The sequence below is a fragment of the Panulirus ornatus genome, chromosome 15, assembly GCF_036320965.1.
Source record: "Panulirus ornatus isolate Po-2019 chromosome 15, ASM3632096v1, whole genome shotgun sequence".
In the NCBI taxonomy this organism is placed as follows: Eukaryota; Metazoa; Arthropoda; class Malacostraca; order Decapoda; family Palinuridae; genus Panulirus; species Panulirus ornatus.
This window is the reverse complement of record NC_092238.1, coordinates 52,753,896-52,765,063: the sequence shown is the minus strand read 5'-3', so window position 1 is coordinate 52,765,063 and position 11,168 is coordinate 52,753,896.

The following is an 11,168-nucleotide window of genomic DNA, read 5'->3' as shown; positions in this document are numbered from 1 at the left end:
CGATCACACAAAATCCTTTTCACTCCATCTTTCCAACTCCAATTTGGTCTCCCTCTTCTCCTCGTTCCCTCCACCTCCGACACATATATCCTCTTGGTCAATCTTTCCTCACTCATTCTCTCCATGTGCCCAAACCACTTCAAAACACCCTCTTCTGCTCTCTCAACCACGCTCTTTTTATTTCCACACATCTCTCTTACCCTTACGTTACTTACTCGATCAAACCACCTCACACAACACATTGTCCTCAAACATCTCATTTCCAGCACATCCATCCTCCTGCGCACAACTCTATCCATAGCCCACGCCTCGCAACCATACAACGTTGTTGGCACCACTATTCCTTCAAACATACCCATTTTTGCTTTCCGGGATAATGTTCTCGACTTCCACACATTTTTCAAGGCTCCCAAAATTTTCGCCCCCTCCCCCACCCTATGATCCACTTCCGCTTCCATGGTTCTATCCGCTGACAGATCCACTCCCAGATATCTAAAACACTTCACTTCCTCCAGTTTTTCTCCATTCAAACTCACCTCCCAATTAACTTGACCCTCAACCCTACTGTACCTAATAACCTTGCTCTTCTTCACATTTACTCTCAACTTTCTTCTTCCACACACTTTACCAAACTCCGTCACCAGCTTCTGCAGTTTCTCACATGAATCCGCCACAAGCGCTGTATCATATATATATATATATATATATATATATATATATATATATATATATATATATATATATATATATATATATATATATATATATATTTTTTTTTTTTTTTTTTTTTTTTTTTATACTTTGTCGCTGTCTCCCGCGTTTGCGAGGTAGCGCAAGGAAACAGACGAAAGAAATGGCCCAACCCCCCCCCCCCCATACACATGTACATACACACGTCCACACACGCAAATATACATACCTACACAGCTTTCCATGATTTACCCCAGACGCTTCACATGCCCTGATTCAATCCACTGACAGCACGTCAACCCCTGTATACCACATGACTCCAATTCACTCTATTTCTTGCCCTCCTTTCACCCTCCTGCATGTTCAGGCCCCGATCACACAAAATCTTTTTCACTCCATCTTTCCACCTCCAATTTGGTCTCCCTCTTCTCCTCGTTCCCTCCACCTCCGACACATATATCCTCTTGGTCAATCTCTCCTCACTCATTCTCTCCATGTGCCCAAACCATTTCAAAACACCCTCTTCTGCTCTCTCAACCACGCTCTTTTTATTTCCACACATCTCTCTTACCCTTACGTTACTTACTCGATCAAACCACCTCACACCACACATTGTCCTCAAACATCTCATTTCCAGCACATCCATCCTCCTGCGCACATCTCTATCCATAGCCCACGCCTCGCAACCATACAACATTGTTGGAACCGCTATTCCCTCAAACATACCCATTTTTGCTTTCCGAGATAATGTTCTCGACTTCCACACATTTTTCAAGGCTCCCAAAATTTTCGCCCCCTCCCCCACCCTATGATCCACTTCCGCTTCCATGGTTCCATCCGCTGACAGATCCACTCCCAGATATCTAAAACACTTCACTTCCTCCAGTTTTTCTCCATTCAAACTCACCTCCCAATTGACTTGACCCTCACCCCTACTGTACCTAATAACCTTGCTCTTATTCACATTTACTCTCAACTTTCTTCTTCCACACACTTTACCAAACTCAGTCACCAGCTTCTGCAGTTTCTCACATGAATCAGCCACCAGCGCTGTATCATCAGCGAACAACAACTGACTCACTTCCCAAGCTCTCTCATCCCCAACAGACTTCATACTTGCCCCTCTTTCCAGGACTCTTGCATTTACCTCCCTTACAACCCCATCCATAAACAAATTAAACAACCATGGAGACATCACACACCCCTGCCGCAAACCTACATTCACTGAGAACCAATCACTTTCCTCTCTTCCTACACGTACACATGCCTTACATCCTCGATAAAAACTTTTCACTGCTTCTAACAACTTGCCTCCCACACCATATATTCTTAATACCTTCCACAGAGCATCTCTATCAACTCTATCATATGCCTTCTCCAGATCCATAAATGCTACATACAAATCCATTTGCTTTTCTAAGTATTTCTCACATACATTCTTCAAAGCAAACACCTGATCCACACATCCTCTACCACTTCTGAAACCGCACTGCTCTTCCCCAATCTGATGCTCTGTACATGCCTTCACCCTCTCAATCAATACCCTCCCATATAATTTACCAGGAATACTCAACAAACTTATACCTCTGTAATTTGAGCACTCACTCTTATCCCCTTTGCCTTTGTACAATGGCACTATGCACGCATTCCGCCAATCCTCAGGCACCTCACCATGAGTCATACATACATTAAATAACCTTACCAACCAGTCAATAATACAGTCACCCCCTTTTTTAATAAATTCCACTGCAATACCATCCAAACCTGCTGCCTTGCCGGCTTTCATCTTCCGGAAAGCTTTTACTACCTCTTCTCTGTTTACCAAATCATTTTTCCTAACCCTTTCACTTTGCACACCACCTCGACCAAAACACCCTATATCTGCCACTCTATCATCAAACACATTCAACAAACCTTCAAAATACTCACTCCATCTCCTTCTCACATCACCACTACTTGTCATCACCACCCCATTTGCGCCCTTCACTGAAGTTACCATTTGCTCCCTTGTCTTACGCACTTTATTTACCTCCTTCCAGAACATCTTTTTATTCTCCCTAAAACTTAATGATACTTAATTGGATGGCATTGCAGTGGAATTTATTAAGAAAGGGGGTGACTGTATTGTTGACTGGTTGGTAAGGTTATTTAATGTATGTATGACTCATGGTGAGGTGCCTGAGGATTGGCGGAATGCGTGCATAGTGCCATTGTACAAAGGCAAAGGGGATAAGAGTGAGTGCTCAAATTACAGAGGTATAAGTTTGTTGAGTATTCCTGGTAAATTATATGGGAGGGTATTGATTGAGAGGGTGAAGGCATGTACAGAGCATCAGATTGGGGAAGAGCAGTGTGGTTTCAGAAGTGGTAGAGGATGTGTGGATGAGGTGTTTGCTTTGAAGAATGTATGTGAGAAATACTTAGAAAAGCAAATGGATTTGTATATAGCATTTATGGATCTGGTGAAGGCATATGATAGAGTTGATAGAGATGCTCTGTGGAAGGTATTAAGAATTTATGGTGTGGGAGGCAAGTTGTTAGAAGCAGTGAAAAGTTTTTATCGAGGATGTAAGGCATGTGTACGTGTAGGAAGAGAGGAAAGTGATTGGTTCTCAGTGAATGTAGGTTTGCGGTAGGGGTGTGTGATGTCTCCATGGTTGTTTAAATTGTTTATGGATGGGGTTTTTAGGGAGGTGAATGCAAGAGTTTTGGAAAAAGGGAAAAGTATGAAGTCTGTTGGGGATGAGAGAGCTTGGGAAGTGAGTCAGTTGTTGTTTGCTGATGATACAGCGCTGTTGGCTGATTCATGTGAGAAACTGCAGAAGCTGGTGACTGAGTTTGGTTAAGTGTGTGAAAGAAGAAAGTTAAGAGTAAATGTGAATAAGAGCAAGGTAATTAGGTACAGTAGGGTTGAGGGTCAAGTCAACTGTGAGGTAAGTTTGAATGGAGAAAAACTGGAGGAAGTAAAGTGTTTTAGATATCTGGGAGTGGATCTGGCAGCGGATGGAACCATGGATGGGGAAGTGGGTCATAGGGTGGGGGAGGGGGCGGAAATCCTGGGAGCCTTGAAGAATATGTGGAAGTCGAGAACATTATCTCGGAAAGCAAAAATGGGTATGTTTGAAGGAATAGTGGTTCCAACAATGTTGTATGGTTGCGAAGCGTGTTCTATGGAGAGAGTTGTGCGCAGGAGGATGGATGTGCTGGAAATGAGATCTTTGAGGACAATATATGTTGTGAAGTGGTTTGATCGAGTAAGTAACGTAAGGGTAAGAGAGATGTGTGGAAATAAAAAGAGCGTGGTTGAGAGAGCAGAAGAGGGTGTTTTGAAATGGTTTGGGCACATGGAGAGAATGAGTGAGGAAAGATTGACCAAGAGGATATATGTGTCGGAGGTGAAGGGAAGGAGGAGAAGTGGGAGACCAAATTGGAGGTGGAAAGATGGAGTGAAAAAGATTTTGTGTGATCGGGGCCTTAACATGCAGGAGGGTGAAAGTATTGCAAGGAATAGAGTGAATTGGATCGATGTGGTATACCGGGGTTGACGTGCTGTCAGTGCATTGAATCAGGGCATGTGAAGCGTCTGGGGTAAACCATGGAAAGCTGTGTAGGTATGTATATTTGCGTGTGTGGACGTATGTATATACATGTGTATGGGGGTGGGTTGGGCCATTTCTTTCGTCTGTTTCCTTGCGCTACCTCGCAAACGCGGGAGACAGCGACAAAGAAAAAAAAAAAAAAAAAAATATATATATATATATATATATATATATATATATATATATATATATATATATATATATATATATATATATATATATTATATTTATTCATTTATATATTTTTTTTTGTCGTTGTTTCCCGCGTTACCGAGATAGCGCAATGAAACACACGAAAGAATGGCCTAACCCCTCAACATACACATGTATATACATACACGTCCACACACGCAAATATACATACCTATATATATCAGCGTATACACACATATACTGACAGAGACACATACATATATACACATGTACCCAATTCTTACTGTCTACTCTTATTCATTCTAGTCGTCACCCCACCGAACATGAAATAACAACTACCTCGCTCCGCTTGTGCACGAGGTAGCGCTAGGAAAAGATAACTAAGGCCACATTCGTTCACACTCAGTCTCTAGCTGTCATATATAATGCACCGAAAATACAGCTCCCTTTCCACATCCAGGCCCCACAGAACATTCCATGGTTTACCCCAGACGCTTCACATGTCATGGTTCAATCCATTGGCAGCACTTCGACCCCGGTATACCACATCGTTCCAATTCACTCTATTCCTTGCACGCCTTTCACCCTCCTGCATGTTCAGGTCACGATCAGTCAAAATCTTTTTAACTCCATCTTTCCACCTCCAATTTGGTCTCCCACTTCTCCTCGTTCCCTCCATCTCTGACACATATATCCTCTTTGTCAAACTTTCGTCACTCATTCTCTCCATGTTTCCAAACCATTTCAAAACACCCTTCTCTGATCTCTCAACCACACTCTTTTTATTACCACACATCTCTCTTGCCCTATTATTACTTACTCGATCAAACCACCTCACAGCACATATTCTCCTCATACATCTCATTTCCAGCACATCCACCATCAACAACACATCTCTATCAATAGCACACTCCTCGTAACCATATAATATTCTTGGAACCACTATTCCTTCAAACATACACATTTTTTCTTTCCGAGATAATGTTCTCGACTTCCAAAAATTCTTCAAGGCTCCCAGAACTTTCGCCCCCTACCCCACCCTATGATTCACTTCTTCTTCCATGGTTCTATCCGCTGCCAAATCCACTCCCAGATATCTAAAACACTTCACTTCATTCAGTTTTTCTCCAATCAAACTTACCTCCCAATTGACTTGACCCCCAACACTACTGTACCTAATAACCTTGTCCTTACTCACATATACTCTCAGCTTCCTTTTTCCACACACTTTACCAAACTCAATCACCAGCTTCTGCAGCTTCTCACACGAATCAGCCACCAGCGCTTTATCATCAACGAACAAACTGACTCACTTCACAAGCTCTCTCATCGACGACAGACTGCGTACTTGCCTCTCTTTCCAAAACTCTTATATTCACCTCCATTAGAAACCCATCCATAAACAAATTAAACAACCATGGAGACATCACATACCACTTCCGCGAACCAACATTCACTGAGAACCAATCATTTTTCTTTCTTCCTACACGTACACATGCCTTACATCATCGATAAAAACTTTTCACTGCTTCTAACAACTTCCCTCCCACACCATGTATTCTTAATACCTTCCACAGAGCATCTCTATCAACTCTATCATATGCCTTCTCCAGATCCATAAATGCCACATACAAATCCCTCTGCTTTTCTAAGTATTTCTCACATACATTCTTCAAAGCAAACATCTGATCCACACATCCTCTACCACTTCTGAAACCACACTGCTCTTCCCCAATCTGTACATGCCTTCACCCTCTCTATCAAAACCCTCTCATATAATTTCCCAGGAATACTCAACAAACTTATACCTCTGTAATTTGAGCACTCACTCTTATCACCTTTGCCTTTGTACAATGGCACTATGCAAGCATTCCGCCAATCCTCAGGCACCTCACCATGAGCCATACATACATTAAATAACCTTACCAACCAGCCAACAATACAGTCACCCCCTTTTTTAATAAATTCCACTGCAATTGGGGGAAAAAGGTGCTTGGGCCCATTGTACAAAGGCAAAGGGGATAAGAGGGGTAAATTTAACGGGGGTATAAGTTTGTTGATATTTCCTTTTTAAATTAAAAAGGGGGGGAATTGATTGAGGGGTAAAGGGCATGTACAGAGCATAAATTGGGGGAAAGACCCCTTTTGGGTTTCCCAGAAGTGGTGGGGGATGTGTGGAAAGGTGTTTTGCTTTGAAGAATGTATGGGGAAAATACTTAAAAAAGCAAAGGATTTTGTAATGGGCATTTTTTGGATCGGGGAAAAGGCCCATATGATAGGTTGATAAGATGCTCTGGGGAAGGAAATTAAGAATTTAGGGTGGGGGAGGAAAATTTGTTGGAAGATAAAAAAGTTTTTAACGGGGATGAAAGGGCATGTGCCCTTGTGGGAAGAGGGAAAGGGGGTTTGGTTCCATTGAATGTGGGTTTTTGCGGAGGGGGTTTTGATGCCCTCCTTTTTTTTTTTAAAATTTTTTAGGGAAATGGGGTTTTTTAGGGAGGTAAGGGCAAAAAATTTTTTTGGGAAAAAAGGGGGGAAAAGTATGAAGTCTTTTGGGGGATGAGAGAGTTTGGGAAGTGGGGTCAGTTGTTGTTCGCTGATGATACAGCGCTGGGGGCCCGTTTCCCATGGGAAAAAAACTGCAGAAGTTTGGGGGACTGATTTTGGGAAAAGTGTGGGGAAAGAAAAAAGAAAAGAGAAAAAGGGAAAAATAAGGGAAAGGGTTTAATTAGGTCGTAGGGTTGGGGCAAGCCCAATTGGGAAAAGTATTAATGGAAAAAAACTGGGGAAGTAAAGTGTTTAGTATCGGGGGAGGGGAAACCCGGCAGGGGTTTGGAACCCATGGAGGGGAGGGGGGTTCATAGGGTGGGGGAGGGGGAAAAAAATTTGGGGGGGGGGCCTTGAAAAATGTGGGAAGTCGAAAACCCTTTCTCGGAAAGAAAAATGGGAATTTTAAAAGGGAAATGTGGTTCCAACAATGTTGTAGGTTTTCAAAGGGGGGGCTAGGAAGAGTTGTGCGCAGGAGGAGGGCCCTTGGAAAAAGAATTTTGGGGAAAAATTGTTTAAAGGGGGGTTTGATCGAGTAAGTAACGAAAAGGGGAAGGAGATGGTGGAAATAAAAAGGGGCGTGGTTAGAGAGCAAAAAGGGGGGTGTTTTGAAAGGGTTTTTGGAGCACATGGAGGAATGAGTGGGGAAAAGTTTGCCCAAGGGATATATGTGTCGGAGGGGGAAGGGAAGGAGGAGAAGTGGGGACCAAATTGGGGGTGGAAAGATGGGTAAAAAAGTTTTGGTTTGGGGATCGGGGCCTAAAAATCGGGGGGTAAAAGGGGGGGGAAAGGGAAAATAGAGTAAATTGGACGATTTTGATACCGGGGTTGACTTGCTGCCCAGGATTAAAATGGGGGGCATGTGAAGCGTCGGGGGGTAAACCAGGGAAAGCGTGTGGGAAAGTAAATTTTTTTTTTTGCGTGTGGGGATGTGTATTACAGTGAAAGGGGGGGGGGGGGGAGGGCCCCTTTTCCCTTTCTTCTTTTCCCCCCTTGCGCTCCCTCGCAAACGCGGGGGAAAAGCGCCCAAAGAAAAAAAAAAAAAAAAAAAATTTTTATATAAAAAATTTTTTATATAAATAAAAAATAATATAATATATTTTATTATAAATATAAAATTAAATTTTCCCTAAAAAAAAAATATTAATATTTTTTATTTAAAAAAAAAATTTAAATTTTTTTTTTTTTTGGGGGTCGGTTTTGGGTTTTCCCGCCCGTTCCCCGAGGGATAGGCAATGTAAAAAAAAAAAAATCCTAAACCCTAAATAAATGTATATACAAAAAATTAAAAAAAATTTTAAAATTTTTTTATTTTTTTATTTTTTTAAAAGGCCTATACACCAAAAGCCCCCCTTGACAAAGGAACCAATACATATATACAAAAGGGTCCCAATTTTTCTTACTGCTCCCTTTTTATTCTTTCCCATCCCCCCACCGAAATTTTGAAATAAAAACCCTCCCCCTGTCACGAGTAGGGGCTGGGAAAAAAGAAAACAAGGCCCATTCGTTAAACACTCAGTCCAGCTTAATAAAAATTGCCCCGGGAAAAACGTTTTCCCTTTTCCAAAATCCACCCCCCAAAGGGGAACTTTCCCTTGGGTTTTACCCCAGCCGTTCACATGCCGGGTTTAAACCCCCTTGGGAAAGCACTGCCCCCCGGTTTATACCACTTTGGTCCAAAATTTTAAAACCCTTTTTTCCTTGAAACCCCTTTCCCCCTTTCCTGATTTCAGGCCCCGCACCCCAAAACCCCCCTTTTAATTTCCTTTTTCCCCCCTCCAATTTGGTCCCCCCATTTCCCCCCTTTGTTCCCTCCACCTTGAACTTTTCCCTTTTTTTGGTAAAATTTTCCCTCACTCATTCTCTCCATTTTTCCAAAAACCTTTTCAAAACCCCCTTCTTTGTCCCCCCCAACCCACTTTTTTTATTACCAAAACATCTCTCTTCCCTTTAATTACTTACTCAATAAAACCCACCTCACACCACATATTTTCCTCAAACATCCATTTCCAGCCATCCACCATCCCAAAACCCCTACCAATACCCCACCCCTCGAACCATAAAATTTTGGAACCCCCCTATTCCTTAAAACTTTACCTTTTTTTCTTTCCGAGATAAGGGTTCTGACTTAAAAAATTCCTTCAAGCTCCCAGAATTTCCCCCCCTCCCCCCACCCTTTTTTCCCTTTTAAAAAACCTTCCAGGGTTCCCTTTTCCGCTGCCAAATCCCCTCCCAGATACTAAAAAAATTCATTTCCCTTCAGTTTTTCTCCTTTTTAAATTTTACCCCCCAAATTAAATTCCCCCCAAACCCCACTGTACCTAAAAACCCTTGCCTTATTCAAATTTACTCTCACCTTTTTCCCACCCTTTACCAAACTAAATCACCAGCTTCTGCGTTTTTTACCGAATCAGCCCCCCAGCGCTTAAATAAACAAAACAAATTGACTCATTTCCCAAAAAGCTCTTAACCCACAAAGACTGCTTCTTCCCCTTTTCTTTAAAACTCTTATTTCCCTCCTTAAAAACCCCCATCCATAAACAAATTAAAAAATTTTTGGGGGCATAAAAACCCCCCCTTTCCCAAACCCAACTTTCACGGGGAAACCAATCTTTTTCCTTTTTTCTCCTCCCACATGCCTTACTTTTCCCCGAAAAAAATTTTTCACGGGTTTCTAAAAAACTTCCCTCCCACCCCATTTTTCCCTTTAATCCTTCCACAAAAGCTCTCTATAAAACCTATAAAATTTTCCTTCTCCAGACCCAAAAAAAATCCCACAAAAAAACCCCTTTGTTTTTCTAAGAATTTTTTAACATCCCCCCTTCAAAGCAAACCCCTAAATCCACACATCCTCTACCACTTTGAAACCAAAAACCTGCTTTTCCCCCAAAATTTTTTGTACATGCCTTCACCCTCTCAATAAAAACCCCTTTTCCCATAAAAATTTCCCAGGAATCCTAACAAATTAAAACCTCTGAAATTTTGGGGCACCCCACTTTTATCCCCTTTGCCTTTGTAAAAATGGCCTTTTTAAAAGCTTTCCCGGGCCAATCCTCAGGCCCCTCCCCTACCATAAAATAAAATAACCTTAAAAACCAGAAACAAAAACAGCCCCCCCCCTTTTTTTAAAAAATTTCCCAATGCAATACCTTTCCAAAAACCCCCCGAATTTGAAAATTTTTGTCATCTTCCAAACCTTTTTTTAACCCCCCCCTTACCCCCCTGAAAAAATACCCAAAACATCAAACAAAACCCTTCAAAATACTCACCAACCCCCTTCTCCATCACCACAAACTTTTATCACCCCCCCCTTACCCCCTTAAACTAAATTTCCCATTTTTTCCCTTTTGTTTTACGCACTTTATTTATTTTCCTTCCAAAAAACTTTTTATTCTCCCTAAAATTTAATAAATACCCCTCCCCCCCAATTTCCCCTTTTGGCCCTCTTTTTTCCCCCTTTGCCCCTTTTCTTTGGGGACCCTGCCTTTTCTTTTTCCCTTCCCCAACCTTTTGGGATTTTCCCTGAAAAACGCCCAAAATTTCCACTCTTTTCCTCTTTTAATAATTTTCTTCTTCCCCCCCACACTCACTACCTTTTTAATCCCCCCTCCCATTTTTTCCTCATGCCACAAGATTTTTTTGGGCGCAAGCCTCATTTGTTTCCCCTAAATCACCCCTTTTCCCCCCCCATTTCCCCTTCCTCCTTTTTTTCTCAACCTTTTTCCCTTCTGTACTCACCCCCTCTCCGGGACTTCCCACACAAGTCTCCTTCCCAAGCTCTTTTTACTCTCACCACTCCTTCCCCCCCAAATTCTTTTCCTTTTTCTAAAAACCCCCCACAATCTTCACCTTTCCTTTCCAACAAGTTAATTTTAAAGACACCCCTCATTTGGCATTTTTCACACTTTAACATCCAAAAGTCTTCTTTGGGGCCCCTTATCAATTAAAAAGAAATCCAAAAACCCCTTTTGGCCTTCTCTCTATTAAACTATATTTTTTAAATATCTCAATTTTAAAAACCCAGGTTTTCCCCAATCACCTTTCCTTTTTCAGCACAAAAATCTAAAGGCCCCTTCCCCTTTTTTCCCTTTAAAACCACTGAAAAAACCAGTATACCTTTAATTCCCTCAATTTGGCCACATTACTCACCTTTGTTTTTAAATCCCCCATCATAAAAAC